Raw genomic sequence first — 18,416 nt, forward strand, 5'->3', positions numbered from 1 at the left:
TCCGATTCTGCTGCGGGCCAAAAAAAGGGTCCCGTGCGAATTTGCGGCGGGTGCGGCGGGTGCAATGCGAATTCAGCCATACTATCTGTATGGCTGAACTCGAATCGCACAGAGATCGGATGTGATTTGCACTGCAGTGCGGTGCGAATCACATTCGTTCTCATAAACCGCTGCAATGTGAACCCAGCCTTAGTGACACTGGCGACGGGGGGTGATCACGGGGTTAAACCTTTATTGGGGGGGTTAGGGGGTGCATTAGAACTAAAGGGGGCTAACCCTAACTGCCCTAACAGTTATTACAGTCACAAATGACACCAATGCAAAAAAAAAAAAAAAATGACATTGGTGTCACTGTGACTGGGGGGCAGGGGTAATTGGGGGGGTGATCGGGGGGGTGTGAGTGTGCCTGGCATGTTCTACTGTGTAGTGTCGTGTTGGTGCAACTCACCGATCCTCTCTCCTCGGTGTCGGAACGAAAAATACCGACACGGAGGAGAGAATACATCACTTCCTCTCCTGTGTTTACATTACAGGAGAGGAAGTGATGTCACGGAGCATTTTCATTCGTCGGGAGCGATCGCGAGGGGGTGGCCATGAATGAATGGCCGTCCCCTCGTCCGGGATCGCTCCCGAACGAATACCGACCGCCGCAGGCACCGGGCGGGGGCCCGATCGGGCCCCCCACCCGCGGGCAGGCAAGGACGTACATGTAAGCCCTTATGCCTGCCCGTGCCATTCTGTCGACGTACATCGTCGTGCGGCGGTCGGGAAGTGGTTAATGACGATTAAAGTGAAAAAAAAAAGTGAAACATTCCTTCAAAATTTGGTGCCGGGGGGGGGGGGGGGTGTCTATAGTATGCCTGTGAAGTGGCAAGTGTTTCCCGTGTTTAGAACACTCCCTGCACAAAATGACATTTAATGGAAAAAAAGTAATTTAAAACTGCTTGCGGTTTTAATGTCATGTCTGGTTCTGGCAATACGGATGAAAATCATTGAGAAAAAAAATGGCATAGGTAGCCCCCCTGCCCATTACCAGCCCCTTTGGGTCTTGTATGGATATTAAGGGGAACCCCCGTACCCAAATAAAAAAAAGGAAAGGCGTGGGGACCCCAGGCCCTATATACTCAGAACAGCAGTATACAGGCAGTGCAAACAAGACAGGGACTGTATAGGTTTGTTGTGTTAAGTAGAATCTGTTTGTAATTTTGAACTGGTACATTTTTAAAGTGTAACTCCAGTCAAAAAATCTATTTTTCAGCTTTTTGGAAAACATAGGGAATGCTTATCACCCCTGTATAAATTTTTTTGGCCATCCGTCTTTTTTCATCTCAATTTCTGTTGTCTCCTTCCGTTTGCAAGTAGTAGACGTTTGTAAGTTGGATGTTTGAAAGTAGGGGCCTGCCCTATATGCTCTGCAGAAATGTGGGCCTAAGGTGTTGGTGTTGTCACAATGCTATAAGCCCTCAAAGTGACTCTTGGTGGGTGCTGGGTGGGTGCAGGAATGGGCCCTGCTGGGAAATATTATATCAAGAATTGTAATTACATGCCCCTGTTAAACAAGGGCTGGAAAATTGGGCCTTAGGCACTGCTTGCTGGTGGCACGACACTGAAACCTCTCCCATATACTCTAGTTGGAGTGCAGGAATAAGCCCTGCTGCAAAGCATTGCATCCAAACTTGTAATTACACGCCCCTGTTAAACAGGGGCTGAAAAATTGGGCTGGTGGCGTCACCCAGAACCAAAAATGTTCTTCCAAGCTATCAGCGGGATCATTGAGTAGGAAGAGGATAGTCAGCCAACATAACAGGACAGTCACTCAGCATTAGCATAGGCAGTCTTGAAAGGATGTGACATTTCAGGAAAAATTATTCAGTTACATCAGCTTCAGGTGCTTGGTAGCTGGTGATGATCCAAGACTGATTCATCTTTATGAAGGTCGGTCGATCGACCGAGTCGGTGGACAGGCGCACCCTGTGATCGGTTACAAAGCCATCAGCGATGGTTGCTGGAACCGATCATACCTTGGAGCTGTGGACTAAAAAATGGCTGCTGGACACTGAAGGCTAATATAACAAAAACCTCAAAAGCACATGGCCCTGCTAATTCTAACCCTCCTCATACACCACTGGCTATGAGTTGTGAAGACACCGAATTCGGTTTCCCCTTTGATCACCCTGGTACTGAAACCCTGCTCAATGGAGGGAGGTATGGGGTAGTACAGAATAAGAGAGGCAAGCGTAAAGGAGGGCAATTACGCCAGGGAGGTATTTTTGAATCATCATACAGACAATACCCATGGAATCCCCCACAGGAGGACTCAGGACCCTATGGGAATTATGGTTATGGGGGTAGTTCTGGTTGGGGTTTACATAATGAGATCTCAGGTGTTGGTTATAATGAACAACAAAACAACATGGGACCTTTTAATATGTATAATAACAGAGGGAGATGGAGGCACCCCTATCCTAACCCCCTGCCCCTTCAGAACCGTTTTGCACCATTACAGACTGGTCCACAAAGAGGTGGGGATTTTCCCAGGGCACAGAGAGGTATGGGGAGAGGGGCCCTTTGTGTCCCCCCCAATCCAGGGGGAAGGGCAAATATGGCCCCCCTAACTCCCAATCCAAACAATGCACCAATACAGAAAAGAAAACTCGGAGAGGTAGGAGAGGAGGCAATCGATTTCAAAAAAGTTAAACCCCAGTAGGTGCAGGGATCTATAACTTGAGAGGGGTAACCCTGGATGAAAATTAGATTAAAGTTTTAGACAAAGGTCTCAAATATGCCCCTGTTCGCAATTTAAATACATTTCAGACATATATTAGTTTAAAAAAGTATGTCAGGAACCTAAATATCAAAAAATACCATCTATCCAACACTATGGGTAGGATGGAATCTGACAAAACAGTGTCATCAAGTTTACATTCCACTTTTCAGAATAAGTCAGTATTTAACCCTCCAAACTTAGATTCTAAACATATAGAAGTCTTCAAAAACATGGTCAGTAAGGACCTGGAAATTTTGAAGATTCGTAAGGTCAAAGACCCAGAGTTTATCAAGAAGGGTATTAAATCTTTGTCCGCACATAAGGATCTAGTGATACGACCTGCTGACAAGAGAGGGGGTTTGGTTGTGCTGAGCAAATCATATTACAATAATGAGATGGAGAATTTACTCCAAGATCATAAAACTTATGTGAAACTTAACAACGACCCCCATGATGTAATTTTAAAATGAATTACATTCCCTGATAGCCCGTGGTAAACATATTGGTGTTTTGAATTCCAAAGAAGCATCATATTTAGATCCTCTTTTTTACGTCACCCCGGTAATTTACTTCCTTCCAAAAATACATAAGGATAGTGTAAACCCTCCTGGCCGACTGATTGTAAATAGGATTGACTCAGTCTCATCGAGACTGGGTCGTTATATCTATGTTTTTCTTCAACCTATGGTAGTCAAGACTAGATCTTTTCTGGAAGACACCAAACGTGATTCAAATTCTAGAAGCCCTCACAATCTCTCCATCTAGTTTTCTCATTACTGGAGACGTGAGCTCCTTATATGCTATGAAGATGCTTTGACTGCAGTCAAATGGGCATTTTCAGAACTGTCAAGGAGGCATAAGAACTTTATTTTAGACTGTTTGGAGTTCTGCCTATCTAAGAACTATTTCTGGCATGGCAGGCAGTTTTATTTACAAACAAGAGGTGTCGCTATGGGGGCTCGTTTTGCTCCCAGTGTCGCCAATCTATTCATGGCTAACTGGGAGGAAGATGTTCTCTTTAAAAACAGACCCCCCCCCCCCCCCGAGCTCATTTGTTATCAACGTTATATTGATGATATCGTTATGATTTGGGAGGGAGAAAAATCTAATTTGGAATGTTTTATGGATAGACTAAACTGTAATTACAGAAATATAGTTCTATCTTGGAATGTAAGTGTAGATCGAATAATCTTTTTAGATCTAGATTTCACAAAAGATGGGCATAATATCAAAACAATCAATCATTTCAAACCTACTGACCATAATGCATACATCCCCCTTGGGAGCTGCCACCACAAACAGTGGTTGTTGCAATATCCCAAAGGGACAATTTGTACGTATAAGACGCAATTGTACGTATGAATCTGATTATCTCTCTCAGGCTCAGGTCTTGTCAGCCCATTTTGCACAGAAAGGGGATGATAATTCTAGCATAAAAAAAGATATGGAAGCTGTTCAGAAAATGGATAGGGGCCTATTGGTATCTGATGGCCCCAGAGACAAAACAAATATCTCTAGTAATATCAGAATGGTGCTTGATTATAATGTGCAGCATAAACAATTTGAAAAAATTGTGCGAAAATATTGGTCCATTCTTAAACAGGACAAAATATTGGGACCAGATTTGTCTGAGTTTCCCCAATTTGTTTATAAAAAAGCTCCGTCCCTTCGTGATAGACTCGCCCCTGGAGTAGTTGATCCACCTATCCTACATGAAAACAGGATTTTTAATCTCCTAACTGGTTTCTATGCGTGCGGGCAATGACCGCCTTGTAGGAAAGTTAAGAGCAACATGAGGAAAAAGAAAGAGTTCATAGCAACTGCGACCAAAAAAAGTATCAGATTAAAGATTTGATCACTTGCTCCACATCTGGAGTGGTTTACATGATGGAATGCAAATGTGGCCTCCAATATGTGGGAAGAACTTGAAGACCATTGCATGTTCGAATAGGAGAACACATTAACAACATTAAAAAAGGAGAGATTACACATAATGTTTCTAAGCATTTTAAGCTGTTCCATGATAAAAATCTGGCAAAATAAAAATTCTGGGGTGTTGAGAAGATTACCCGCCACTGGGGGGGGGGTAACTTCATACGGCAGTTGAGCCGCCTAGAGTCTTTCTGGGTCTATGAGACCCAGGTGGGGGTCCTAACGGGACTTAACATGGAGTTTGACTTGAACTGTTTTATATCTGATCGTTAATGCATGCACAAAATGTTTTATATTTGATCGTTAATGTATGTATAAATTTATTTATGCTGTAAAAGGAGGTTGCAGTGACACCAGGTTTCGAATTAAAATTATATTTTATTTTATATAAAAAAAAATAAAAAATTATAAAAAAAATGTTGTGATGGTTTTGTAATTCAAATTTTGTTTGAATTTCCAATTGGGGTACGGAAAACGTTCTCTAAAAAATAAATTTTTATAGGCACTACATTGTATGATTTCTTGAGGAAGTGATTCCCAGCAATGAATGGATGTTGACAGATGGGTGCATTTATTTGCCCATTTGTTTCCACTAGGTGGTGTTGTGCTCACCTTGAATGCACATGCTGTTTGTGATAGTTAATATAATAAGATCTCTTAGTTTGGGAGGGTTAGGTATATGATGAGTTTTTGTTCATCTGCCTCCCTTTCTGTGCATTTTAACGGGGTGCTGTGGGTGGGATGTGCCCCTTTCTGTGTTGCGCTGTGGGGAGTCTCTGCCTGTTGGTGTATTTTTGCACCTTGTTGCATTGTACCTGGATGACGTCCATCCCCGTTTTTTATATGTCCCTATGGCAGGCCTTAGGGGGTGTGGCTATTACTGTGGGGGTGGAGGCGATTGTGCATACTGATTGGGCGGCCGCCTTGCATGGCATTCTGTTGCGTCTCGTGTGGAGTGACGCTGGCGGTGCTGTAGACGGAGGTGTCGTGGGAATCGTTCAGGTCATGTGACCGTTCTTTGTCACATGACCGCGAGCCTATCCATTGGCTGCACCTTGTCGCGTCATGCTTGCAATGACGCTGATGTTGCAGCGAGGATAATAGTCATTGGCTGAGCACTGTAGTCACATGACGGAGTCTTATCATGTGACCTTTTCTGGTCATGTGACTGTATCACATGACGACAGCGATTTTGATACACACAGCGTTTGTGGATTGCTAAGGTTGAATAAAATGTAAGTAAGAAAAGCAATTATAGCAAATTATTGCACTAGCTTATACTTCCAATTTTGACCATTTTTTGCTGCACTATCCTCATGAGACCGTGAATATAATGCTATGGGGAATAATATTGGTATATAGAAGGGAAGTATTTAAATGACCTGAGAGTGCCGACCTGTGATTGGTTAATGAGCTTGTACTCAGGTGAACCCAGCAGGTGACACTAATTAGGGGGGTTATAAATTAGTAAATGGTTGCAAGGGCCTCTATATCTGCTGATGAAGTCCCGCTCAGGACGATACACGTACGGCAGGACCCTGGAACGTCACTGCAACCATCTTATCGCATTTTTTACCTTATGGAATTTTCTGTCGATGTTTACAAACCAGCACTAGGCTTTAGTGCTCTATATGTGAGTACCTGTTCATTTTAATAAATTCCGTGTTTTATCCATACGGTCTGCACTATATATATTTTTTTGATTTTATGATACTGCACTTTGGAAATACTACAACGCTAATCAGGAAGCCGAGTTTAATCGACCTGGGCCATTGGAATCTTGATGTGGGTCCACTGGAAGTGGAAAATGTCTGCTTGACCTATCTGTTAAATCAGGGGTCCATTCCTTGAGGTGAGTGGCTGGGCTGTCTGGTGGTGGAATCACTGAGTTTGTTGACACTTTAGAGATATCTATGTGAGCTTGTATCAACACAGAGGAACTCATCACTGTTGTCCGTTGCTATTTAAGCTCCCTCTTTATAAAACTTTTAATTTTATTTCGTCTCTCATTTGTTGAGGAATTTTATTAGGATATTTTAGTGCTGCACTATCTCTGTTACTAAACGCATTGCACAGACCTTTCTGCAAGGCCTCCCGGAGATGTCTCATCCGCTGCTCCCTCTGCGATGGCAAGTTAATGTCTGCAACCTTGCCCTTGTACCATGGAGAGTGGCTAGCCAGTAATGGTCCCTTTCCTTGATCCAAAGAATAAGAGGATTCTTCCGCAGGCTTTGCAGGATCAGGGAGACTAGCAGCGTAGGTTAGCTGAGGCATTCTGTGCGGAGTCCTCTGGGTCACTAAGGACAACATGATCCGCAGCCACCTCCTCCCAGCCACGTACAAGTCCACAGGTTTCTTAGGACTGTAAATCATCCCTAAAAGACTGCTGCTGCTGCTTCTGATACTGAGTGCCAGGCTCCACCTCCATGCTGACACAATCCTACTCCTACTCCTCCTACTCCTCCTCCCCCTTGTCCTCTTCCTGTGTGATGGGTGGGACAGCAGGAACACTGTCTGGATGAGAGGCAAGGAAGTCCTCCTCTTCCTGCCTCTATTTTGCCTCAAGTGCCCTGTCCATTATTCCACGGAGCGTGTGCTCCAACAGGTGGACAAGAGGTACAGTGTCACTGATGCATGCACTGTCACTGCTCACCATCCTCGTGGCTTCCTCAAATGGTGACAGGACAGTGCATGCATCCCTGATCATGCCCCACTGGCGTGGTGGAAAAAAACAAGCTCCCCTGACCCTGTCCTGGTGCCGTAGTCGCACAGGTACTCATTGATGGCCCTCTGCTGCGTGTGCAGCCGCTGCAGCATGGCCAACGTTGAATTCCACCTGGTGGGCATGTCACATATAAGATGGTTTTTGGGCAGGTTCAACTCCTTTTGGAGCTCAGCCAGCTGAGCGCTGGCATTAAATGATCAGCGGAAATGCACACAGACTTTCCTGGCCTGCCTCAGGACATCCTGTAAGTTCGGGTACCTGCCCAAGAACCGCTACACCCCCAGGTTAAGGACGTGAGCCACAGAGGGCACATGGGTCAGTTGTCCCTGTTGGAGGGGTCGGAGAGGAGGTTGGTGTCTTTGTCGCAAACCACCATTCCTGGCTTACGCTCGCGTGGCGTCAACCACCTCTCGGCCTGCCCCTGCAGAGCTGACAAAATATCTGCCCCAGTGTGGCTCCTGTCCCCCAAATAAACCAGCGCATGGCATCTTTTTGCCTGTGTACTTGCATAGCCCCTTGAACGCCTATGGAGCACCGCTGGTTCTGAGGACAAAGCACTGGAAGAGGCCATGGAGGAAGAAGAAGAGGAGGGGGTGGAGGAAAGAGGTGTGTCACAACCAGTAGTAGCATTTTGGAGGCGTGGTGGAGGAACAACCTCCAACACTACTGCAGCTTGTCCTGCATCCTTCCCAGCTGCCAGAAGAGTGACCCAATGGGCCGTGACAGATAGGTAACGTCCCTGTCCATGCCTGCTGGACCATGAGTAAGCACTAATATGCACCTTATCGCTGACTGCCCTGTCCAGCGAGGCATGGACATTTCCTTCCACATGCCAGTAGAGAGCTGGAATCGGCTTCCGTGAGAAAAAGTGGCGTTTGGGGACCTGCCACTGAGGAACCGCACATTGCACAAACTCACGGAAGAGGGCAGAGTCTACCAACTGAAAAGACAGAAGTTGAAGTGCTAGCAATTTAGCCAAGCTAGCATTCAACCTTTCGGCATGTGGATGGCTGGGAGTGAACTGCTTTCGACGGTCCAGCAGCTGGGGCAGGGACATTTACCTGCTACAATCAGACATCGGTGTACTGCTAGCAGAGTTCCCACAAGTACTTGGCTGTGACACACCTAATTCAACACCTTCATTCCTCTCAGTGCAGGTTTCAGAGAGGACTGAAGGTCTAGTGGGGTTGGAGATCCCAAATGATGAGGAGCAAGGAGAGGTCCGCTTTGTTCTTTGGTGTGGGTCTTTAAGGTACGATTGCCAACAAGCTGCATGGCAGGTCAACATATGTCTGGTCAAGCATGTGGTGCCCAAGCGGCTGATGTTTTGGCCACGCGAGATAAGCTTGAGACATATGTTGCAAATAGCAGAGGTGCAATCTAATGCACTGGTCTCAAAAAAGGCCCACACCAAAGAACTTTTGGAATAACATGCAGAGGCAACGCCCTGCACAGGCGGAGCTCTGCGGTGTGATTCAGATGGTGGGCTGCCCCTAAGCTGGCCCCTCGGAGGGCATCCTGCCTCATTGGAGATGTGCCTCCTCCTCCTCTCTCCTCTCAGGCACCCACGTGGAGTCATCCCCTCCCTCTTCATCACTGGAGCAAACCTGGCAGTATGCTGCAGCTGGTGGAATATGACAGAAGATTGCTGTCCTTCTTGAGCATCCCCTCTCTCTGCGCTCACGCTACTGCCTTCCTCTAGCTGGGTATCATCATCAGAGCCTTCAAAACGCTGGGCATCCTCCTGGAGCATGTACCCAACACTCTGCTCAAACAGTTCGGGGGACTCCTCAGGAGGACATGGTGGGTCTAGGGAAGGAGTGACTGATGACATTGAGACGAGGGAAGAAGACGCGTTGGCAGCTGCTTTGCTAGTACCCTGAGCCTGGGTGAGAGAGGATGGGGAGGATGAGGAGGGCTTGGTCATCCACTCTACAAGTCTTTGGCATGATGCGGCTCAACAAGTCCAGCTGCCGAAAATAAGGACAAGCATGTCCCATGGCCACGTGCTGATGACGATGCACCGCGTCCATGACCAGCACTGTTGTCTCTAGACACAGAGCCTGCTGGCCCTCTTTTATTGGCTTGTGACTGTCTGCCCCTCCTTTTTGGCCTTCCAGACATAGTAATGGCTTGCAAGGAGATGGGAAAACCAGCAATTGGGTAGTGTATACTGTGCTGGAGGCACACAACACCCACTGTAAATGCTGCAAATGTCTGTATTAGAGAACACCAGCAATAAAGGGAAGCTACAGGTGTATACTGTGCTGGAGGCACACAACACCCACTTTAACTCCTGCAGATGCCTGTATTAGAGAACACCAGCAATAAAGGGTAGATTCGGGTGTATACTGCGCTGGAGGCACACAACACCCACTTTAACTCCTGCAGATGCCTGTATTAGAGAACACCAGCAATAAAGGGTAGATATAGGTGTATACTGTGCTGGAGGCATAAAACACCCATTTTAACTCCTGCAGATGCCTGTATTAGAGAACACCAGAAATAAAATGTAGATTCAGGTGTATACTGTGCTGGAGGCACACAACACCCACTTTAACTCCTGCAGATGCCTGTATTAGCCCTTGTACACACGGTCGGACATTCCGACAACCAAATCCGTCGGATTTTTTCCGACGGATTTTGTCTGAAACTGTTGCATACACACGGTCGGACAAAGTTGTCGGAAAATCCGATCGTTCAGAACGTGATGACGTTATTTCGTTATGACGGGACTACGTTCACGCTACTAACCAATAGCTTTGGTGTAGGAATTTGATCTGAGCATGCGTGGCACTTTGTCCGATCGGAATTCTCTACACATGATCTGACAAGGTCCGATCGGAGCATGTTGTCGGAAAATTTTATAGACAAGTTGGAAAACTTGGTCCGTCGGATATTCCGACGGAAACAGTCTGATGGAGATCACACACGGTCGGATTATCCAACAATATGGTTCGATCGGACACATTCCGTCGGAATCTCCGACCGTGTGTACAAGGGCTAAGAGAACACCAGCAATAAAGGGTAGATACAGGTGTATACTGCACTGAAGGCACACAACACCCACTTTAACTCCTGCAGATGCCTGTATTAGAGAACACCAGCAATAAAGGGTAGATTCAGGTGTATACTGCGCAGGAGGCACACAACACCCACTTTAACTCCTGCAGATGCCTGTATTAGAGGACACCAGCAATAATGGGTAGCTACAGGTGTATACTGTGCTGGAGGCACACAACACCCACTTTAACTCCTGCAGATGCCTGTATTAGAGAACACCAGCAATAATGGGTAGCTACAGGTGTATACTGTGCTGGAGGCACACAATACCCACTTTAACTCCTGCAGATGCCTGAGAAAAGAACACACTATCCCTGCCTATCCTTCTATCCCTGCACGCCGGAACACACTACACAAGGCTGCCACACTGGCGGCCTTATATACTGTGGGGCGTGTACTAAACCCCCTGAGCTATAATTGGCCACAGGCATTCTTCTTGTGGCCAATTATGGCTCTCCTCGCTGCCTGCGCTGTGATTGGCCAAGCATGCGGGGTCACAGTGCATGCTTGGCCAATCATGAGCCAGCAATGCACTGCAATGATGCAGTGCATTGTGGGCCATGAGCACCACACAAATTTGGCACGAATGGCCCATAACTTTCGGTATTCGCCGAACGGGCGAACAGTCAGTGTTTGAGTCGAATGTGCGTTCGACTCAAACACCAAGCTCATCCCTACTCCTGACACCACAGGCCCAACGACAAACACTGTACTGTATTCAATTCACTATGTAATTGCTTGACTTCCCTGATAAACTATCCCGCACACCCACTGCATATCAGTATCTCACAAAAGTGAGTACACCATTCACATTTTTTTAAAAACGTTATTATATTTATTCATGTGTCAACGCTGAAGAAAGGACACTTTGCTACAATGTAAAGTAGTGAGTGTACAGCTTGTATAAGCCCTTGTACACACTGTTGGACATTCCGACAACAAAATCCGTCGGATTTTTTTCCACTCAGAATAGGCCTCACCATGGTCGACCAAAGAAGTTGAGTGCACATGCTCAGCATCATATCCAGAGGTTGTCTTTGGGAAATAGATGAATGAGTGCTGCCAGGATTGCTTCAAAAGTTGAAGGGGTGGGAGGTCACAAGCTGTACACTCACTACTTTACAGTGTAGCAAAGGGTTATTTCTTCACATGAAAAGATATAATAAAATATTTACAAAAATGTGAGGGGTGTACTCCCTTTTGTGAGATACTGTACAGTAGTATGTGTGTGCGGGCCCATATGGCACTAGTAGCTTCAGACCTTTTGGAGAAAGATGAGGCTTTGTATTTTCAACTAGCCAGGGACGTTTTTAAGGCAGGGCAAAAGGGGCAGCTGCCCTGGGCCCTGTCATTGTTGTGGGGCCCAAAGCAGCTGCCTCATACTTACCAACTATCCTGGTTTATATTCCCTCATCCCTTGAGGGTTTAGTCCCGTGCTGTGTCCTGATATCTCAGTGTGAAGTGTTGCTACTAATGCTGCCCAGCTCTGCCCTATTGTTGTGTACAGATGACTCATCTGCAGACCCTGTGTTTACATGCCAGTTACCGGCATTCATATGTAAATAGTGCCGGCCGGCGTCATTGATATGTATATCATGCCCCCCTGAGGTCATATCCACAGTAATCTCTAGCAACCAAGCAACAAGCACAAATCATGTGCTGTAACCACTAGCTATTAGTCAGTGAGCCACAATGTGTGCTGTAACCTCTAGCAAGCAGTCAGTGAGGGGTAATGATACACCGTAACCTCTAGCAACCAGTCAGTGAGCGGTAATGATACACTGTAACCTCTGGCAACCAATCGCAATAGCTGCCTGATCTGATTCAGTAAACTGATTTTGAGTCTAGCTGCTATTTGTTGTATGTCTCAGAGCAGGTGGAGAGCAAAACTGTATGAGGGGGGGCCCCAAGAAAAGTTTTGCCCAGGATCCAATCAATATTAAAGACGGCCCTGACTCTTATTGGTGCACTTAAACTCCTGGAAAGCAAGGGCAAACAACACAACTGGCCCAGATTATCAAGTAAGGAATGCAGGATCTTCCTCAGCAAGGTGAAAGAACAATTGTGTCTGTAAATAGTGGATGAGTTGAACACCCCCCGGTTCTGTTCACAGCAGAACATGCAAACAGGCAAACAATTCACACGAACACCATTAAAGTTTATGGGACACAAAGGTAAAAAATCGAAAGTGCTAATTTTAAAGGATTATATGCAAGTTATTGCCATAAAAAGTGTTTGGGGGCCTGGGTTCTACCCCAGGAGACATGTATCAATGCAAAAAAAAAGTTTTAAAAAACTGCTGTTTTTTCAGCAGTGATTTTAATAATGCTTAAAGTGAAACAATAAAAATGAAATATTCCTTTAAATATTGTGTCTGGGAGGTCTCCTTAGTCTGCCTATAAAGTAGCACATCTTTCCCATGTTCATAACAGTACCACAGAAAAATTCCAAAAATGTAATTTAAAACTGCCTGCGGCTGTAATGTGTTGTCAGATCCCGGCAATATAGATAAAAATCATTGAAAAAAATGGTGTGGGTCCCCCCCAGTCCATTACCAGGCCCTCTGGGTCTGGCATGAATAGTAAGGGGAGCCCCGTGCCAAAATGTAAAAAAAATGGTGGGCCCCCCCAAAATCCATACCAGACCCTTAAGGTCATGTGACAAGATAGGGGTAGGGTCACTCGTTTACATCACTAGGTGGTCCCTCCTTCAGCTGTCATCATGAAAAGGCTGCAGTCAGTGGGACGCCTCCCATGGAGGCGGAGTATTTCCGGTTTTTTTCAAGGGGCCGTCAGCACTGTGATTGAAGATGGATGGATATCATTGGGGCACTTTTTTTTTTTAAATAAAGGACTTGTCCAAAACTGTCTCCTGTCATTTTTACTTTTTGACACTTATTTGGGTGAATGAGTAAGGGGGACAATGATTTTTATCGGTATTGTCAGGATCCAGAAATATATTACAGCCGCGAGCAGTTTAAAATTACATTTCTTTCTTTAGAAATGCAATTTTGCTGCTCTCATTCATGACATTTTGTACGGCCGCTATTTTTAAGGAGCCTTATATAGTGTGGGGTGTGGACTCAGAGTGTGCTGTGATTGGCCAAAGCATGCAGGTCAGCTGCCATCAATGCACTGTGATCTCGCAGTGCATTGACGGTCTCGCAGTTCATTATCAGGCGTTCCACGGGCACTCAAATTTCTCACAAACACCTTATACTATTCTAAATTTGGCGAATGGGCGAACACCGGATATTCAAGTCAAACTTATGTTCGACTCAAACATCGAGCTCATCCCTAATACAATGTCTCTGTGAATGAATGGCCTTATCCTTTAGCCCTGTGGCAATACAAGTGTCAGCAAGATGACTAACAGCAAGGATGTCTGTATACAGTGTCCATGTAATTCTGTCTGTGTGCAGTGTCCTTGTTTCCTGCAAATGGGCAAAAGCCCTCTCACCCAATCCTGCGGCCAAAGCCCAAACGAACGTCCTGGAACAGGCAGGATCTTCTAGTGAACCGACTGGTCACTTCACACTGGAATGCTTCACATCGTTGGTGCAGGTGCATCTTGATATGTACCTGAGATCCCCCTCTCACAGGCTGGATGTCCCGACTGGCTGTGGATGCCTTAAATCATATGGTGGACTGATCTGGGAGGCAGACCCTCTCCCCTAGGTCTAATCTCTTCCCTTGCCTTGTGTTGTCTTAAAATCCCTCAGCAAAGCAAGATGGAGCCTTTAATTCCTCTTCTCCAAAGCATGTTGGCTCTTGTAGTTCCATACAGTTCAATCTGAATGTGAAACTTAAGTCCTGGAACTACAATTCCCTTTATGCTTTGCTCCCTAGTGGTGAGCACTCTGCTGACAGGATGTGATGACACAGAGTCTTAGCAGGCACTAGAGGGAAACAGTCTCATGGCAACAAGGTTGCAGAGTGTCTTCTGATACTTCAGGTAAGATAGCCAGCTCCCTGCTACAAAAGTATCGGACAGAATTATTTATATTTTTTAGAAAAGGTTAGAAACAAAAAAAAAAAGAGTTTTAACCTTAAAAGAGGCCATATTAACCTAGTATAAACCTAGTATAAAAACCAACTCTATGAACAGATGTTTAGTACCAAGTGAATTCTGCTCTTTTAGCACATATATATATATATATAATTATTTATATTTTTCAGAAAAGGTTAGAAACAAAAAAAAAAAGAGTTTTAACCTTAAAAGAGGCCATATTAACCTAGTATAAAAACCAACTCTATGAACAGATGTTTAGTACCAAGTGAATTCTGCTCTTTTAGCACATATATATATATATATAGCCTTGCTGAAAAAATGCCTTGCTATGGACAAAATAAAACCAAAAATGAGCATTGATCTGAAATTAACCACAAAAATACCCTGAAAAAGCAGCAAAGGGGTAGACTGCCAAACAAGAATTAAAGTACAGTATCCTTGTGCAGTTTGTCAGTTTTCTCTATCCTTTCCTTACAGCAGCTTTCAATACACTTACACAGCTTTGCTGTGCAGCTTAATAGTAAAGGAGATAAGTACCCTTATTGGCTTTCCTTTTTTTTTCTAGAAATTTATTTTTATTGCTTTTCAGGCTCTTCTGAGCGTGCTTGTCATAGTTCAAAGGCCAGACATGGTTTAAGAAAATTCTCATATGCAAATCTGCACATTTATTCACCGGGACTGTGAATCTTGAACCTGCAGGATTCACATTGAACCAATGATATCAACAAGCCTAAATTTCACTCCTAACTACAAATATACAAATAGCTAACCATGTGGCTAGAAGTGAAAGCATACAAACATTGTAAAACAGTTGAGTATTTTTTTTGGCCAAACAATTAAATGGTGTAGATCTGTGTTTTAAGCAGTTCTGAACATGCATGACTGTTGGTCCCTGGTCTTTTGCAGTATCTAAAAATTAGGGATCAAAATAGTGAATCAGGATTTTTAAGTTTAAAAAAAGATTTGTGGATAGTAAGCAAACTGCAATTCATACCTTACTATGGGAAATTAGTTGTATCAAATTTGGGTGCATGGTTGTTAGTGACAGGCCTACAAGGGATTAAAGTGGATATGAACACACTCTTGTCAATTATTATTATTATTTTTTTTTCTTTTTTTGCCACTTCAGCGATTTCTCTAGAGGGACTTGAATCAACTTTCCGTTCATTTTTGTCCCTTCTCGTCTTCACATCATCGTAGCATATATCATTTGCTCTTATGCATTCCTTTTATGTGCAATTCCATCTTAATTTAGAAAAGTGCTTAAAAAACATTCATATAGCAAACTTCAACCTTTAAATCCCCCCCCCCCCATCCCTCGCTTAACAATTACTGCTTTACTTAAAATGTTGTTTCCATTCCTAGTCTATTCCTATTTCCCTTCTAGATCTTAAGCTCTTACTTGTTCTGCATAGCTCCATGTTTTTTTAAACTCTCTCCAACTTTTCCATTTGTTTATTATTGCGGCTCTCTTATCTCCATTACTATCACTTAGGTTTTCCATGATATATGTTTCTTCCACTGCATCTATCCACTCCCAAATTGTTGGACACTCCACTTCCTGCCATCTCTTAGGAATTGGTATTTTTGCTGCATTTAAAAGGTGTGGTATTAATGACACTTGATATTTTTTTACACCTCCTTCTATACCATGGAACAATACTATCCACGGATCTTCTGCAATTACTGTTTTAGTAACTTCTTTTACATAATATAGAATCTTTTTCCAATATTTTGTAATTTTAGGACAACTCCACCATAGGTGTGCCATTGTTCCTACCTCTTTGCAGCCTGGCCAACAGTCCCCTGATTTGTCCTGTTGGAATTTGCTAATCTTATCTGGAGTAGCATACCATTTAGCTAGACATTTATAATTAATTTTGGCGGTTTTACTGTCGGATGGCGACCTGTGTGTTAATTGGAATATTTTTCCTATTGTTGTTTTATCAATCTGTGTTCCCAATTCCCTTTCCCATTTCTTGACAAATAGCAGAATCCCCAGCCCGTCTACCTCCAGAAAAAGTCTATATAACCTAGATACCTTTAGGTTTATCTGTGGTACAGAGCCGCTCCAACGAAGTCAGCTCATCCTCAGATCTTATTGTTTGGGGTAAACGCTTGATGAAGTGGGCCAGTTGGAGGTACCGCCACTCGTCAATCAACATTAATTCCCTATTGTGTTTTAAGCTGTGATATGATACTATTTTCCCTTCTTTTATTATATCTCTTACTTGTGCCCTTTCTTTTTTTCATCCAGTTCCCCCCCCTATAACCTTTCTTCCTGGTGCAAAGTATTCATTCTCTTTCAGTGCTATTAATGGTGAATTATAGTGCCCATTTATTTGTTTATACACCCCATCCCAAATCTTAAGTGCATTACGTGTAAATTCATTTGTATTTAGATTGAGTGTCCTATAATTTGGAGGGTTCCACACGATCTTGCTCAATTGTGCCTTGCTATCCGTGTCTTCTAAGTTAACCCACCTTTTCTCTAATTTATTCTCTCCATTCGACTATTCTCGACAGCACTATTGCCTTATAATATTTTTGGATATCTGGGACTGCTAGCCCTGCTCGTTTTTTTTTTTCCTGTTTCAATATTAAGAAGGAGACTCTTGGTTTTTTATTTTTCCAAACAAAATTCATTATTAAGGATTTAAGCTTTGTTAGATAAAGATTAGGTAATGCTATAGGCATCATCTGGAATTTATAAAAGACCTTTGGTAAAATAAACATCTTTAAAGTGTTATTGCATTCTAACCATGAGATCGGTCTATTTACCAGTCTTTTACTTTCAGTTTTAATTTCGTCCAACAGTGGGATGTAGTTTAATATATATATCTTCTTCAGTGAATTTGACAACTTTATTCCTAAATATTTTAGTTCTTTTCGCCAAGGGAATTTACATTCCTTTTGAAGCTTCCGTTCTTCGGATTTACATACGTTAATATTTAAGACCTCAGATATGGCTTAGTTGATTTTAAAGTTTGACAATTCACCGTAATGTTTTATGACCTTTATTAATTTGGGCAATGTGTTACTTGGTTTACTTATTTAAAACAATATGTCATACGCGAATGCTGCCAATTTATGTTCCTCATTTCCAACCTTAATTCCGGTTATCTCTTGGTAATTTTGGATCATGGAAAGTAGTGGCTCTAAGGATAGCTCATATAAAAGGAATGATAATGGGCACCCTTGTCTCGTCCCATTTTTCATCTCTAAAGGAGGGGACGATGTACTATTTATCTTTATAGTTGTTATAGGATTATAATATAATGTGTTAATCTGCTGGACTATTTTTGGTCCAACTCCCATTGTTTCTAAGGTCTGGAACATGACTCTCCAGTCTACCCTGTTGAAGGCTGTTCTGGGCATCCGTCGACAGAAGTAGGCCTGGGACCCCCATTTTCTTCATCCGCAACAGCAGAAGCAAAGTTCTCACCCCATTGTCCCTTCCCACCCTTCCTGGAATGAACCCCACCTGGTCCGGGTGTACCAGTGAGCTCATCAGGGCCTTCATCATGCCTGCCAATATTTTGGCAAATAATTTTGTATCTGCGTTTAGCAACGATATTGGCCTATAGCTAGAACACAACGTCCCATCTTTCCCCTCCTTATGGAATACAGTTACAGATACAGAGCTACACTCTCATTAATTATAAAGTACTGCCATAGTGCTGAACTATAAGGATATACATGTCTCCTGCATGTATCCTTACCTGTCAAATGTGTCCTGTTTAGCAGTTTGAAGCCCCCAAAAACAGCAGATTCAGTGGACGGGTCTGTTATCTGCGCTTGGTGGGCGGGGTCATGATGTCAGCAGACTCCCCGCCCACCTCTACACTCCCTTTGGTCAGAGCATGCAGGAGAGGTAGAGCGTGTTCTGGGTAAAAGCAGAGCGCGCTCACAGCCCCC

General features: G+C 44.0%; 1 protein-coding gene and 1 long non-coding RNA gene across 2 annotated transcripts in view; one reads left to right on the forward strand and one right to left on the reverse strand.

Moving 5' to 3' along the window:
• LOC143988990 (G-protein coupled receptor family C group 6 member A-like) overlaps nt 1–18,416 on the reverse strand; it is a 68,408-nt gene that overhangs the window by 32,522 nt on the left and 17,470 nt on the right. The window lies entirely within an intron of this gene.
• Nucleotides 5,812–18,416, forward strand: part of LOC143988991 (uncharacterized) — a 35,125-nt gene continuing 22,520 nt past the window's right edge. Inside the window, exon 1 of the long non-coding RNA XR_013276952.1 lies at nt 5,812–5,934. This is a non-coding gene — a long non-coding RNA (uncharacterized LOC143988991). The remainder of the gene's footprint in view (nt 5,935–18,416) is intronic.

The sequence above is a fragment of the Lithobates pipiens genome, unplaced genomic scaffold, assembly GCF_037356315.1.
Source record: "Lithobates pipiens isolate NorthernLeopardFrog02 unplaced genomic scaffold, aLitPip1_a1.2 Scaffold_18, whole genome shotgun sequence".
Taxonomy (NCBI): domain Eukaryota; kingdom Metazoa; phylum Chordata; class Amphibia; order Anura; family Ranidae; genus Lithobates; species Lithobates pipiens.